Below are 16,844 nucleotides of genomic sequence, written 5' to 3'. Positions count from 1 at the left end.
GATTGGTGCCGGTGACATATTGGCACCAGCATTTACACACACCTGCCACTCATTCCCAAACAGCCCAGGAGCAGGGCTGGAGAGGCCAGATAGCAGCCGAGGAGACTGACGCTTGGACTGCTGTCAAGGTGGGTAGGTGTGGTGGAATTCATCACTGATAACGTGCTTATATGTTTGCACAGACTGCTTCTATTAGTCAGCATTGCCCTCAATGCCACACGGCGCTTATGCATATGTAATGTGCAAGTGTGGGATTCCTATCCGTGTCTGTGTGTCCATGCGGAGCGCAGGCATGTGTGTGTTTGTGCGAGTGCACCAACCGCACTGTGTGTAATTATGAGTGTGCGCCGTGTCCTTTGAGTGCACTCGGCGAGTCTTGAACTCTAAGTGACACGGTTATTGCAGGGTCATATGTCTATTTGTTGGATAAATGACATTATGCTACACTAAGAGAATTACACAGAGGATGTCCCTCGGAGACACCGGCCTCCTCCATCACTCATAGTTACTTTGTGTGTCTCTGAAGCCGCTGTATCTGTACCCATCCACCCGTCTGGAACCGGTGTTGAATGGCTCCTCCACCACATCCCGTCATGACGACATCATTATGTGAGCCTGATAACTGAGAGCGGAGGAGAAGTTAAAAAAAATCCTTGATACAGCACATTTAATTTTGCAGTGCTCCTTTTTCTTTTACATCGCCTGCGTGTGCAGAATCTCATCTCTCTGTTTCCACCTTTTCTTTATCCATCTCTCCGATGTGTCCCTCTGCCTCTGAAATCCTCCACCCTCTCCCGTCGCTGCATCTGCACCTATTCGTTCCCTCCCTCCCTCCCTCGCTCCCTCGCTCGCTCTCCCTGGGTGGTATTTGATAGCAGTAAAGCAAGAAGCAGGAGAGCAAACAGCAGGTGAACCCACTCTGATACTCAGCTGTGCCATCTGCTGCAGTCACATGACTTGTGCTGCAAACCTGCCGGAGCGCCATGATGCCCCATCATACCTGACACATCAATCAATCACCAGCAAAGAGCGCCGGCGAGAGGCAAAGACGGGAGTCCTAGTCAGTAATGAGCCGATACGTTACAGCGCTTTGACTTGCAGTTTGGCGATAACAAGATATTTTCACGCTGCAACACAACGTTCTTGTAGCAAGATACTTTTTTTGTTGCGAGAAAAGTTTCAAATTGCAAAAAGATCTTGTCACATGATGACATGACATTTTCACATTGTATGAGGCCGTTTTCAAGTTTTAACAAAATCTGTTCATAAGACAACAAGATGGGTTTCACGTGATGGCAGGATGGTGAACATGACAACAAGGTATGGTTGCATGACAGACGTTTGCCCCATCACAACAGGATACTTTCACAGTACAACCAGACATGTGACATCACAACCAGGCGTTTTCATGTTGTAACAACTTAAAGAAGTCTTGTTGTGAGGCAACTGTCACATCACTGCAAGACTTCTTGACATTACAAAAATATATTTGACAAGATTCACGTTCAAACTCCATATTTTCACATAATTTTATAGAAACATATTTTCATGTAAAAACAAGGCTTTTTTTTTTTTTACCTCACATCAAGATGGTTTAGTGTTAAAACAGAAAAGTTCTTTGTTGTTATTTATTGTGATAATGTGAAAATATTGTAGCTGTCATGAAAACCACCTCATTACAATGATAAACCTTTCATGTTATAATGCGATGCTCACCAGTTTTTCCTTTTCTGGCAGCAGTTTGCCTCTGGTTTTCAGAGTTTCCTCCGCAGCACTCGGTTCAGTTCCAGATGTTTCTGGACGGCACGGATTTACGTGGTTTCCCTAAATTCGGTCGGATGAATGAATTTCACAAGGACAAACGAAACATGGGAAATTGATGAAACAGTGATTTGAGTATGTCACATCACCCGAACATCTATTAAGGTCTGATTGCAGCGCGTGAATGTGACAACGAAAAGATAAATGGAAAGTGAAACCACACGACCTCTTAGTTCACACAAACACAGAAGCGCAACACGGAGCAGTGAAGGTCTGCGGGAACCCAAGGGTCCTGACTGGGTGTGAAATACACACATTCAGCTGTGGCTACAGGAAATGATTTCACTCAAAACTGTCTCTAGCACAATTAAGCTGTGTTAATTATGTATTTCATTAACTAAGTGGATTAGAAGCAGTGCTGATGAAATCACAGCGGGGTTCGCCGGCGGCCAGGCTGCAGAGAACAGACAGGAAGCGACTGATATCTCTCCCTCTTACTTACACTTCTCTGTTATACCCTGAAATAACCCTATAAATACTTAACACCTTCACGGGCCTATCGAGCCCGCCTCCATTCCCCCACAATCACCTGCTACCTCTGTATCTGCATACGGCTCCGGTGTAGGATCATATCGTGTAATTGTGCCATAGATACTGTTGACATCCACATGCTGTTTGTGGGTCTTCAGTCTCTCCATTTCATCTCAGTCACTTCATTACCATTCAGGTGCAAAAAGAAGATAAAGCAAAATGCAGATCACTCTTCCCGTCTCCCCCTCTTTCAAACCCCTACTCACTCACATGCATTCTTTCGCTCTATCTCTTTCTCCCATTCTCTGTGTTCTCTGATGTTTTATTTGATATCCCACAATAAAGCCTCTCTTTGAACCGCCATCAATTGTGTATGGATTTTTCCTCTGAGGAGAAACAGAGAGCTGTCTGAAAGGGCTCCAGTCCCGCAGGCTGCCTTCATATTGATGCAGAGGAGTATTGCCATCTTCATTGCTGGATCAATCACTCACGTCACTGTTGTTTTATGGCTGGGGCCACTTCAGAGAAAGAAGCCTGACAACATCACCGCAGAGGTTTGTGAAACGATACAGCTCTGATAGTTGAGGAGGGTGGAAGGGCTGCGGGAGGGTTTGGGAGGCAAATGGGGGTGAATTTAGATTCTGTAACTGTCACACACATGCTCTGCTCTCCACAGCTGTGGGTTGTCGGTTTACAGCTTGCCGAGGCTGAACAGAAAGCTTTCGGAGGACTGCTGCTAGAGTTTGATCTGTTCTGAGTCACCCTGCTGGCCCTGATGGACTGATGTCGATCCACCTCCACCCTCTGGCCAGGTCAGGTCATTCTGTGTGCCGCAGACCTCAAAAACGAGCCTGTCACTAAAAATACAGTCCAGCTCTTGTGTGTAGAGAGCACATTTTGGAAACGGAGGTGTTTTCCTCGTGTTCTTCATCAATGTTTCCAAGTGTTGTAAAAAGAACTCTAACTGGCGCGATCGAGAACCACGGGCTTCCTAACGTTTCCTGAAACACTTCAACAGAAATAGAAATCATCTCAAAAGTGTGAGTCCAACCCGCCAATACCAGAGTAGCCTCATGCCCACATTGACAGCCGCATCTTCAGGTATCAGGTAGAGGTGTTCTGATCTGACCGGGGTCAGAGGTCATCAACTGTTCAGCTACTCCTCCTGGAGGTTAGCATCTCCAAGTGTTCCCTGACCAGATGCCGATGGGAGATTATCGTCAAAAAGAAGTTATGTGGCTAAAAATGAGAGGTTACGTAGATGCAATCGATTCAAGTACAACTCCAATGTCGCGCGATGCACAAACTAACTTCCTGTTTCTTTCGTTGTCAGAGCGACAGCGTTAGCCACTTGTTAGCAACCGGCTGTCTGGAGACACATAAACTCATCAGAATTCATGAGAGGGATAATATCTATTCTGAAGAGGAAAAAACGGTTCAAACGTCTCTTGCTAGTTTGAACCACTGCCCTTAATTCATGCATTTCATCACAAACCCGTTCAAAATAGATGTCGCTAAAAAAAAAAGAGAGAAAAAAAAAGAGTAGCCTGTCACATTTTTTTCACCACTTGGAAGCACAAACTTGTTCCCATATGACTGCACTGGTCGGGTCCAGAGATACAGGGATGAGTTACGGCCCACAGGCGGCCCAGATCTGGTTGTCAGATGTGTCCCTCCTTGTTGTGCATATGTGTCTTTGTTTATTTCTCTCTTACTTCACCTCTCATCCACCCCCACCCTCCATCCTCACCCTCCATCCCCCTTTTTAACTCCATCACACAACGCACCTCGAACGGTTCGGCTCATCGTACCGGTTCCATTGTAACTTAACGTACACACACGTTTGCGTGCCAGAGGGACACATCTGGCTAGCAGATCTGAACCACCTGTGGACTGTAATTCATTTGCTGTATTTGTGCTGATTGTGCATTTGTGTCATCTTTCCAGCCACCAGCCAGCATCCAATCACAGTCGCGCAACTGTGCTATTAATAATTGATCCTACAAACAAATCACGTTGTAGATTAGAATCACATTTCGTTCAGCTCACTTCCAAGATCCATCGTCACTGTTGGTGTGCACTCGTGTCAGTGAGTGAAGGCACCAGTGACCACGTCACCAGTGTCCATGCTCACCGACCGTCTCCGGTCAAAGCTACATTCTGGGGCTTTTTCTGACCTGGGCTCTGTTTTCTGATGATTTTGGGTCAAAATGATTCAAAGGGACATAAATAATTTATTGTCTGTCTTGAAGTGTTGGGGGCAGCACGGTGGAGCAGTGGTCCTCACTGTGGCCTCCCAGCAAGAAGGTTCCAGGTTTGAGCCCCGGCTGCAGCACGGGGTCTTTCTGGGTGAGTCTCCATGTTCTCCCTGTTCCTGCTGGGTTCTCTCTGGTACTCCAGCTTCCTCCACAGTCCAAAGACATCAAGAGGGACCAGGTTAATCCAGACTCTAAATTGACCGTAGGCGTGGCTGGGAGAGCCAATGGTTGTCTGTCTCTATGTGTTGGCCCTGCCATGGACTGGTGACCTGTCCAGGGGGAAGGCTGCTGGGATAGGCTCCACCCCCACCACCCTCAACAGGAGAAGAGGGAGAACATGGATGGATGGATAAATTATTCGAAGGGTTCCAATATTTAGTCAAAGCAATTATTAATTTCCTTCAGATTGTTGATTATTTTTGAAATGAGTTTAGCGTTCACTTTCCGTAACAGCGAGAAGATGAAACCTGCAGAGTGGCAGCATGGAGGAGCTGTTACAAAGCATTTTCCAAAGTCAGTGAAGAATATTTAGCCGATCTTGCGGCTGTTGTATTGAATGGGATGGCCATGAGCCAGAGCTGTGACAGGGGCAGGGGGAGGAGCTTCTGATACCAGGGATGAAGAAGATTATCTGTTATTATTAACAGTGGGGATCTGCTCAAGTCCAGCAGGGACACAAAGTTTCACTACGGCGATGCATTTCGCACCTCTGATTGACGTCCATGTGCTTGAGACGCTTTGTCATGTTGAGACCAGAGGCATGATGGGAAACGATCCACTCTAGCAGTGAGATTTCAGACTTCACTTATGTTAAACACACATCTGTCACTGCAGGATCCTCTCAGCGATGTCAGACACTGATGACAACAATCTGAGCCCGTCAGAGTCAGAGACAAGCTCATTTAGAGGACTGACGTCCAACTGCTCGTCGCTATGCTACAAACGCCATCCACCACCATTCCTTGTGCTAAGCTAGTTAGCTGGTTGCTGTGGGTGTCAGGCCCAATGTGCACTCACAGAGGAGAGCAGGGCGTCTGTCTGCAGGTCTATTACTCTGTTCCAGGGCAGGAGAGTCTGAGTCCAAACAGCCTATTTTGCTTTTCAAGACATCACCAATCTGGCTGTCTTGAGTTCACAAAGTCATTTTTCCCCTCCTGCATTTGTGACAGCAGAACAGTGGAAGGGCCGGCCACCTGTATTGATCATGCAGCTAATGTAGACTGATGGCTAACATCAGCTGAACTGTCCATCTAGACACGCTAAAGTGCGGTCTTATTCACGTCGTATTTATGCAGACGTATGTTCAGTAATCCACAAGCATTTGAAATGAGCTGAAAACAAAGCTAAATAGTTCTGCTCCTAATGAAGGAGAATGAACCGGACCGAGTTGGTTCAGTGGAGCGTGCCATTTGGTCGCCATGATAAACTACGACTGCATGTGGTGTAGTTTGTTTGTTTGTAGTTCCGTCTCCATTGAGGTCAAACCGCAGTAAAGATACGTGGCTGTCTCTTTCTGCTGTCAAGAGTCCCACAGAAGCGATGCAGGAGGGAAAAAAGAACATCCTCACGAGCTCCAGAAACCTGTTAGTGAGAACTTGAAAGTAAACTTTTAAGCTGAAATATCACTGTAACCCTGAGCCATGCAAGCTCAATTCCTGGAATAGTTGGAGTGGGCTAGTTACGCTACGCAGCTCACTACAAAAGGTGAGATTTCTATTTTTTCTTGTCAGCTTTTCACATCTGACAAGCTAACTGCTAGCTACAACATCAGGCTGACGTCTGAGCAGAGAAACAACAACTTAATGGCCGTCTGAATGCACGATGGCTTAGGTTTGGCCTGGTCTATTCACAACCAGGGACGCCTGGTCTTTGAGAGGTGCCCTCTAAAGTCATCAGTCATCGCTTTCACTCTGAACTCTACATGACCTTCCCCTCTGCTCTGGAAGACTGTGCACATTCTGGCATCGTCGTAATAACCTTAAAGAAACAGCAACGGCGTACTTCTGAACGAACCGCAATGGGACAGTTCCTGTTTGAGCATCTATCAGACGTAAAGAGGGGCTCTAAAGGGAGTGCCAGCAGTGTAAGAGGGATCGCAGGAGAGGTGCGAGAGAGGAGAAAGTCCTCCCGTCTGGTGAATGGCCCTTTAAGTTCCTCTCCTGACAGAAGGCAATGGCAGCCCGGAGGAGGGTCAGGACACCAGTTGGCATGAATAGACACATTTTTGTCTCGTCTCCAACTTTCTCTGCTCTGTGCCTCCACTGACTGTAACATCTCATTTTTTCCCCCAAGCTGGAAGTCTCTACAGCCATTCTCTTGTCATTGGAAGGCGGGCGGGCAGCTCTCTGTCTCCTCGCTCACAGATGAATAGAAAACATTGTGCCAAAAGCCTCAGAAATATCAAGCTGTTTTCGATTGCATATAAAACACTGAATTTGAGAACATGTTGGAAAATGACAGCCTGATTGGCTGTGGTCATTTCAGGCTGTGTGGGCCTCATTTCTGCCTGTGTTTCATCAGTGGATGCATTCATCCATTCAGGATAGACTGAAGCAGTAGCCTTTAATAAAGTCACTAGGCTTGAAAATATATGGATAAAATGACATCCACTGCCTTGGATGGATCAAATTGACTTATCCTGGTAATAGCCCAAGGATAATGTGTGCGTGTGTGCACGTGCATGGGTGAGAGAGGATGTCTGTGTGTGGAGAGAGGCAGGACATTTTTTTAAAAAGAGCAGAAAGAGAGATGGCTAGAGTGGTAAGACAGAGGCTGGAAAGACAAGAATATCAGAGGAATAAAACAAACTTGACCTAAGGCGACAGAATTCAATGAAAACCTGGAGCTGGACACATGACTTTGAATCTTATTTGTATCGGTGAAAGTGACCCGTCTCAGGCGCAAGCATTATTAGGGATGGTGGGAGGGAGACAAACAAAGCCATTAAAGAGGAGGGAGCAGAAGAGGAAGAGTGACAAACTTGATCCTAACAAAGTTAAAGGGCTGCTCAACACAAAACATCAAAATTATGAGTCCAATTTCTCCAATTCTACGGCAATTTAATGGCACTGAGCCACCGAGGACTCCCAAATCCAATGATACACCAGAGAAGATGACAAAGAGAGTTTCATATTTGAGTCAATTACAAACAAACAAACAAACAAACACACGCACACACGCACACACGCACGCACGCACGCACGCACACACGCACGCACACACACACGCACACACACACACACGCACGCACACACGCACACACGCACACCCCATCTCATATCCTGGCCAATCATGCTGCTTTCCTCCCATTTCCCCTCTTTTTCCGTCCTTGTTTGCCAGATGGGTGTTGGAGCGTGATGTTGACGGAGTGGCCGCGAACCACAATAATGACAGTCAGAAGCGATGGCTGTACAAGGAGACACATGTCTGTTCTCTGCTCTTCAAACGTCTTGCTTAAACTCCTGCTATGTGTGAATAAAGAGGACAGGAAGTGGCAGTTTGGCAGCTCCAACCAGGAGTGTCACTCTCAATTGCGTCCCCTGCCAGCTCCAGACACATCGCACGGCCGAAGAGGTCACGGGTCTGACTCCTCTTTTTCCTCTCTCCTTCTCTCTCCTCTTTCATCTGTTTCACAGGACATTCCATTTCGACGCCACCTACGCGAAGCACAACAGTCAAAGAGAAGACAGAATGATGTACGGAAGACACGAGCTGGAGCGACGGCGGCGCATTTTGTGAACGCTCAGATAAAACATGAGGCTTGTCTTGTCAGATTACTCTGACACCCTGTGTCAAAATCCCTGCCACGTCTCCGTGAAGCAGAGAAGCAGATGTCCTGAGTTTGCCTTCCTTCTCTGGACAGATCTGTCAAGATTTCCTGGTGAAGGACACTGACGACAGTGCAGATGGAAAGAATGAGTAGACCGAGGGTGAGCTTGTTTCTCTGTCAGGAGTTTTAGCATGAAAACACATTGAAAATGGCGTTTGATTTTTTTCCTGATGGCTAAATGTTGAAGTCTATCCATCATAACAAATCTCTCAGAGGCTTCAACTCATTCAGAGCATTGGCACAAATCAGCTTCTCCTGATACTCCTGTTGTAGTTGGTGTCCCTCACCTTGATAATGACATCTGCTTTTTTATTATTCATTTCAACAAAAATCTTTAAATATTTAGTGAGGAAGTTAAAATTACGACATGCAACATCAAAATTTCCCTCATTGATCATCGTCAAACCACAACCAGACCTTCCCAGCGGTGTGATCTGAGGAACCTCCCTGCAGCCTGAGTCAGAACTCCCTCCTCTGCTCACAGAACCCTGCTGCGGTTCGGTGCCGTCCCATCAGAGCAGGGCTGAAACGAGTCCTTGAGGAATTCAATTACCAAAATTCCTCGAGCCAAAATTTTTGCCTGGAGGCCTCATTTAAATCGGAACTGTACTTTGTTTGAACGTAGGGGTGGACACTGAAATTCGGTATTAAACAGCTGAATGATTCAAGACCAGAGCACTGATAAGTTTAAGTTTTGATATCATTTGTTATCACACGGCTGCTGCGTCTCTCCTCCCTGCGTCAGTGCAGGGGACACACACACACACACACACACGCACACACACACACACGCACACACACACACACACACACACACACACACACACACACACACACACACACACACACACGCATGCAGTCCACACACACACAGGAGGTCAGTGTGCTCCTCTCACCCGTCTGTCTGATCTGGTGACTTCCTCCTTCAGCAGGAGGTTTTATAAAGTCGCCCCAAAACCCAGCTGGTCTTTCTTAGTGTTCCGTGTGTGGATTCACCCGTGCTTCAGTTTTCACAGCAGAGAGCTGCAGGTGGAGGAGACCTGTTGTTGATGACGGAGTTTATCAAAACTGTGGAAACTACCCTGATAGTGAATGACATCATCGACACCTCCTCCTCAGAGCAGAGCCAACAGGTGAGGGAGGAGAGGAGGGCCGACTGATCGCTCGTCAATCCTCCCAGACTGATTAAAAAAATAAAAATGCCAAAACCTGAGTGTCCGCACAAATAACGTCTGTGTGCGTGGAACCCAGCAGTGTCACATCCTGCCGTCCACAGACAGTCTGCTATCGTTAGTTTGACAGAGACAGAGAGCGCAGTGTCCAGAAAGGATCGTGCGAGTTTGATTATTTTAGTAGAAACGACCGACACAAATCTCACAAGAGTTGTGCAAATAAAGAGTTTCCTTCTAGACGGACGGAGGGAGGTGCGCATCTCCAGAAATAGAAACTCGTGTGGCGGTGCCGGTGTTTTAATGAGGCAGGCCGCCATAATAGAACACATCTACATCTACTGAGCCACAGAGTCACTGGAACGCTGATCCCTGACCTGCTGAGATGGAAACAAACTCACATCCTTTCCTAGAGTAAAAGCATGAATACCACAAAGAAAAAACACGTAATTACAATTCATTGTTCCCTCTTTTTGTTTCTCTTATTGGTGTTTTTTTATTACTAAACACAGACACACAAACTCATAAGAGGAGAAAAAGGTGGCGTGTTGGTGAACCGACCCCAGCAGGACCCTGTTTGTACTTCAGTCAAAAGTAAAGTAAAAACAGTAAAAGTAAAGTCAAAGTAAAGTTACATTACTAAGTATTTTTACTTCAGGATTTCATTCTCATCCATTTGAGAGACTTGTCTTATTTTCTTTTGTATAGTGCCACTGGTGTGAAATAAAGCAAAAGTCATGTGGTCAAAAAAATCTCAGGCTGCACAATACCTCTAATCTGATTACTCGATTAATCGCCAGAATAATCAATGGGTTACTCGATTGCTAAAGGAATCGACAGCTGCAGCCGTACATCAGAGCGCCGTCAGCATCGTCCGGCCATTTCGCATGGGAATCGGTGTAAAATGGCTTGTTCAGAGGTACATGTTCATCCTGTCACACACCCTGAAAAGGATTCTGCAACACAAACACACACACACACACACACACACACACACACACACACACACACACACACACACACACACAGATAACCCATTCTCCTGCAAATCCATCACGTATGATTGGACATATCTCCCCCCCCATTATAAATATGCTGCATATTTAAGACAAAATGAAAGGATTTGTAAACTGGCTGTCACTTTGTCACTGACTATCCACTCCCCATCGTCAACTCTATTTCTCTTACATCGTCTCAGGTAAGACGTCTGACCGCCGCAGGCTAAACAGGTTGCATCTTTCTGTCACTTGCATCCAAAAACAAATGCAAATGCAGGCTGAGCACAAAATCCCTGACCAGCAGCAGAGTCCAGAAGGGTCGCCAAAATATACAAAAACCGTCAGGTCAAAGGAAATGCTTGAATGAAATAAAACAGGATCCGATCCCAAAATGTTGCGGGTTCTACTTCGGCCCTCTTCATGAAAGTTGGCCTGCAGGTTCTTGGATAATCCAGCTGACAACATCATTTACCTGTCAGGTGTAATTCAGCTGCGTCTGGTTTTGTTTCTGTGACTTCTTTTAAAGAATATTTGTGCTGTTTGTGAAATGTCTTTGTGGCCTTTTTGGTCTTAAATCTTAAGATTTGTCCCTGCAAGTGTCCCTGCCGTACATTTTTCAGCAACACAACATTAAATAACTGTAACAAATATTTCCTCGCTGCTGTTTGACCTCGTCTAGTTGAACAATGTTCTAGTTCAAGTTCTTTTGGAGGGGAAGCTTTGACCTTTGCTAAAGAACTTAAACTGGGTCGCATGCGTGGACATCAGTACCATGTAAGCATGCTGAGGTTAGCTAACAGCACTTTTGCCTGTAGCAGTCAGTGACGGTGTCATCCCTGGACCTCCCATGATCCTCTGCTGCCTTACATCATTAAACTACAGACCTGGGTGTTATTCTGACTGACAAATTACAAACTGTGAGTCACAACACAAGACGTACAGGCAGTGAATGTAAATAAATCACCTTCACACAACTACTTACACACACACACACACACACACACACACACACACACACACACACACGTGTCTCAGTCCCACTTTACTTAATTTCTCCATAATTAAGAGAAAATATTTTTTATCGTTTAAACTTGAAGCACATTTCCCCCAGAGTGATTATTCACAAATGACTTTTGGCTAATTTTTAAACAATATTTTCCAATGAAGTTATTAACTTCAATATTTAGAATTTTTTTTGTCTTTATTTTGCAAAATTCTGAAGTCTGTGGATTAAATAATTACCACATTGTGAAGAGCATAAGCACATCTGCTGCAGTTACTGTACGGCCTTAATGACCTTACATTTGTAGCGACGGGGTTCTTACATATTTTTACCAAAACATTTCCAAGACTTGTCCAAATTGCTGAGGATCATTTTTGGAGCCATTCATTCATAAAAGATTCATTCATTCATTCGTTCATTCATTCATTCATTCTCTTCTGGAGTCATTCCATGACTTTTACGGTTATATTTATTTTCCGAAACCCTGGAATTCGCCGTTTCATTTGACTTTTTCAGGGTTGTTTTTTTCCTGATTTACGCAGCTCCTCTTTGACATTGAACACATTTTGCTGGAAGTGAATCTAAATCCTCCCTTTTGATGGAGCTGCTGCTTCACTGACAGTACTTTTGCATGTCCTGCCGTGTACTCAGCTCTTACACGAAGCTGCTGGTGAAACAAAGCTTCACCATGTTTGCCTTAAAAGTATTAAAGTTGCACCGCCCTCAGAAATGTTCCGTGATGATAATAAGCCAAACAGAAGAGAAGTCAAAAGTACTTTGATTCCACTCCAAATCGTCCAGCAGCCTCCCGCTAATGCGGCTCGATCAGAGAGCTCCCACCAACTCAATCTCCGTGAGATGACAGTTGAGATTAATTTTGTCAGCCTTGTAATCGCGCCTTATTGATGTGTTTCCTGTGAGATGGCACGTCGGAAAGAGCAGCGCCAGCCACGGGGCAACTGTGTTTCATATAGCAGCCATGGATGGACATCAGACGTTGACCTCCTGATCGCACACCTTCAAACCACTGGGCAGACACACACACACACACTCCTTCTCTCTCTCTCTCTCTCTCTCTCTCTCTCTCTCAGGTAATGCTCTATTATGCTGATTTATTGAAGGTTAATTTAATCACTCTTGTAATACCTGACCAGAGGGTGTTCTTAACCGTGAAAAACCCAAGTAGTGGGAAAAAGGGAGGAAAAACATGACAACAAATCAAAAAGCGATTTCATGAAGGTGGCACCACAGACAGGCCAATCCATCAGGAGGGCGGCAGAGTGTGGACGTGTTGCCACGCGTGGTGCCAGGCGAGGTGCCAGGCGGTCCGAGGCACATCTTCCATGCCAGCTCCCTGAGGCTGTGTGTCCTCATCACAAGGACAGAGGGGTCGTTAGGACCAAATGCACTAAATCACACACCTCCTCCCACCTACTGTCATGGCCGACGAAGCAGGTTGATGCAGAAATACTGGGCGAAGCAGAGCAGCTACTGGTGGACTCCACTGGTTTGTTCCGAGCAATCACATGCTCTTATTGATACGGTGATATACGAGGTTGTTATGACACTTCCCCTGCTTTTGAGATGTCAGCGAGGCTTTACACGGAGTGAGTGATTCCTCCTAAATGCATTTTAGAGTTTTGCACAAATACATTTTCAGAGCTAAGTAAACAATGCAGGCCATTATCTAGATGTATTGTTTATGCATTTTGTGCTCTGAGGCCGGATGAGCAAGTGAGCAGCACAGAAGCAAAAAAGGAGAGACAGAAAAACAAAGACGGAGAGAGAAGACATCAGCTCAGTGCACAGACTTTCCATTCTGTCAGCATTTTTCTTTACGTGCCAAACAGATCGCAATAGGTACCACTTAATGTGATGGGAGACAGGATCTAATGGATTGATACACAGGTTTTGACATGCTATTTGAGCATGAAGCTCACTATAATTGGTCATGTCATTGTGCATTAAACTAATGATATATAGAGAAGTGCCCTGAGATGAGTGTCTTTAGCAAATCTGTCAGATATCACAGCAAAACACCTCTGACAGCTAGCTCAGGCGGCGGCGGCACGCGGCAGCATGAAAACCTGCACCCACTGGTGACGGCACACGTGGAAATCAGACCACCTGGAACTCTTAATCCCCCCGTAGCTTCACCTCCGTGTCTTCATTTCCTGCTCTCTCGCTCATCTCGGGGTCTCGTTGTAGTCTTAGATTCTAGGTTCTCACGTGCACGAGGATATTATTCTGATGGCTGTTTCCTGCTCTCCGCACCACGCCAACAAAAGGGCTTGCAAATTCTGTTTAGATTCATATTTTTCACATTTAATCCATAAACACACAAACCAGATGTCAACATTGGCCATTTTAAGGACTCGGGATGTCAGAGAACAAACACAAACATGTAGCGAAGAGCCCCAGAAGGTAGAAACAGCCGCACGCACTCAGTTTGTTCTGGCTGTAAACACAGTACACGTGTGTCTATGGTTCCACGGCACAACCAGTGCTGTGGATGCTCCTTCATTCTAATACATCAATCAATGAATAGATAAAATGAAAAATAAAAAAGATTGAGATTGGGGGGAAGGCTGTGGAGGCCTGATGGAGCATCATGTGCTGTGGATGGCCTGAGTATTAAAAATGGTGCTGGTGCATGTCACCAATACAAACAGCCCATTGGTGACTCTTCCCTGTCGGCTCGCTGTCGCTGGCTGTCTTGGTTTTCTTGTCAATCTTCCATCACTTTTCACACTCAAGGATTTGATATCCGGCGGCCAGATTATGCCTGTAATCTCCTCCTCGCTTCAGGTTGCCACCAGCCCTGATTCGGCAACCAAAACTGGCCTGATTATCTTCCAGCCTGCACGGGAGGCGTGGTGACACTAAGGGGGGATCATGCTGGGAAGTGGAAGAACACCTTTTCCTGCAAAAGGAAGCTGTTTGGTTTGGTCCTCCATGGTTTATGTTGGAGCTAAAATTAGAGCCATCAACAACATCTGGAAATATCCAATCCCAAAGAGCAGTGACATGAATGTTATGAAGGATCATTTTCTTTACTGTAAGATTGGGCGTTATTTCCTCTCCTGCAGAAACATCGAGGGAGGGCAATGAGCTTCGTATTAGTTGTCATGGAAACGTGTAACTCCTCCCATACAGGAGTGAGACAGAGGTCAGAGGTCCAAGACGAAGCTAACTAGGCGTTGCCCACAACCCCTTTGCTGCTGTCAGGAGACATCTTGTCACCGTTGGTATGGACGCTGCGTGACTGGACAACACTTCTTACACCGTCTGCCATCTTGATCCAGTTGTTTATCAAATGATGATGTCAGGCTCAAAACACTTGAGGACGCATTTGATTTGTTGCTCCTCTTTAATAGCAGTTAAGCCGTTTTATCCCCTTAACCTGTTGATTTTTTTAAGGCTTCCTCTGATTAACGCGAGGCTTTAAAACACGAGCTGCCGTCGATAAATCGCATACTTGTGTGTGACAAAGCAGCCTGTATCAGTTAAGGCGACTGTGCAAGCATACTGAGACAGGAGCAATATATTTCCCTGTGCCCTAAAGACATCCACCACTGTTTTGGCAGCCATTTTGTTTTCTTAAATACATAGCCTCTCCTCCTCAACTGTCTGTCTGTTGGTGCTGTCAGCCACTCTTGTGTGATTGGTCTGATGGGCTTGATGCTCATCACTCTGTCAGGCTAGACTCGCCTTTCATTAGTCTGGGCCCCTCCATCCACCACACTCGCACAAATCACATTGACATCCAAACTCCTCAGATCCACAGAGCAATTTAACTGATATTCATTAGAGGGATGACAAGAGCTGATGGGAGATCTGTGGAGTGGTAGTGTGTGTGTGGGGGGGGGGGGGACTCATTCTCCTCCTATCTTATCCCTGTCCTGTCCGCCTCCTTTCTTCCCCCTTCACTGCTGACTTTGTTTTAGAAGCATTGAGGCGCATCGGCGTCTGTAACTACCCAGCGCTCAAGGATAGTCAAGACAAAAGAACAATGGATAATACATCTAATCTCTTTATTATCACAGAAAAATACAATTGAGAGGAGTTTGTGTTTTTCATGCTCAATAACTGGTGACATCAGATCCACAGCTTCTCTTCCTGCAGCCACGATAATGCTCATCCAAGCAGAGGTCCAATCATTTAGCCCTCTCCCTCCAGCCCCTCATTAACCCCCAAAGTGTCAACTATCTCATTAACGCCCCCGACCATCTCCACCTCAAGTCCATCACTTTGCCTAAAGTGTTCATCAACACGTACAGTGCTCCACAAAAAGGTGCATAATGTCCGAGATGCGATTGTGTGTCTGCAAAGACCGAAGAACTCAAAGGATATTCAATAAGACAACTCGGCCTTTTTATTTGCATTATCAATGACTAGCGATCTGAATCCCATCTTTCAATTATCATCCTTTGTTAAGGGCTTTATTCTGCTTGTCAGATGTGAGTCATCACTGGGTTCTCCCACAACATTAGACCAATGTATCCTAAACGTCGGAGGGCCGGGAGCAAGTCTGAGGCAGTAATGAGTTTGTGAGAGAAGACGAGGTCAGGACACAGTGTGTGTGTGTTAATTAATCTGTTCCCGGGTGGGAGGAACTGAAGCGAGATGATGAGATTTAAGAGAGTAAATGGGTGTGCTGCACTCGAGCTGTCCTCTGTTGAGTGAGCGAGCAGGGTTAGAGGCTGGGCAAATGGCCGTCGCCATAGTAACCAGATAACTTCCCTGGCCCAAGTCACTCAGTCAGTCAGTCATGACAAGCAAAGCCTGGGAACATCCAACAGAAAGAACATGCTGTCCCCAGGCATCTTCAAATAAGACAAAGGTGGATGGTAGGGGAGCAGATGTGTGTGTGTGTGTGTGTGTGTGTGTGTGTGTGTGTGTGTGTGTGTGTGTGTGTGAGGGTGTGCGTGCGTGTGTGTGTGCGTGTGCACCATCATCATGCTGACTGAAAAACATTTAAAAAAAAACTTTCTCATTATATGGCACTGAGCCTGAATTGTGACTATCCTGATAGCATCAACACCTGCCAGTAATATTGTTAGATCCAAAAGCCTGCTTTGAGGGAATAGCACCTGTCTGTGCATTCTGCACCACTGTCAGCTTGTCTCAACGCGCGTATATAGGATCCACTTTATTTTTTCCAAGGGACAGTCTTGGAGTCCAGGTGTGTGCCAGATCTGCTGTCTGTGCCCAGGGCTCCTGATGGCATCCAAGCCCCCGTGGTAATCAGCCCACTCTGCCTGCTGTTGCAGCCCGCCTGCCTCCTCCTCCTCC

The sequence above is a fragment of the Aulostomus chinensis genome, chromosome 7 (genome assembly GCF_037954235.1).
Source record: "Aulostomus chinensis isolate RoL2024-O1b breed Wild chromosome 7, RoL_Achi_v1.0, whole genome shotgun sequence".
NCBI lineage: Eukaryota > Metazoa > Chordata > Actinopteri > Syngnathiformes > Aulostomidae > Aulostomus > Aulostomus chinensis.
The sequence above is the reverse complement of the archived record's forward strand: the minus strand, read 5'-3'. Positions refer to the sequence as shown.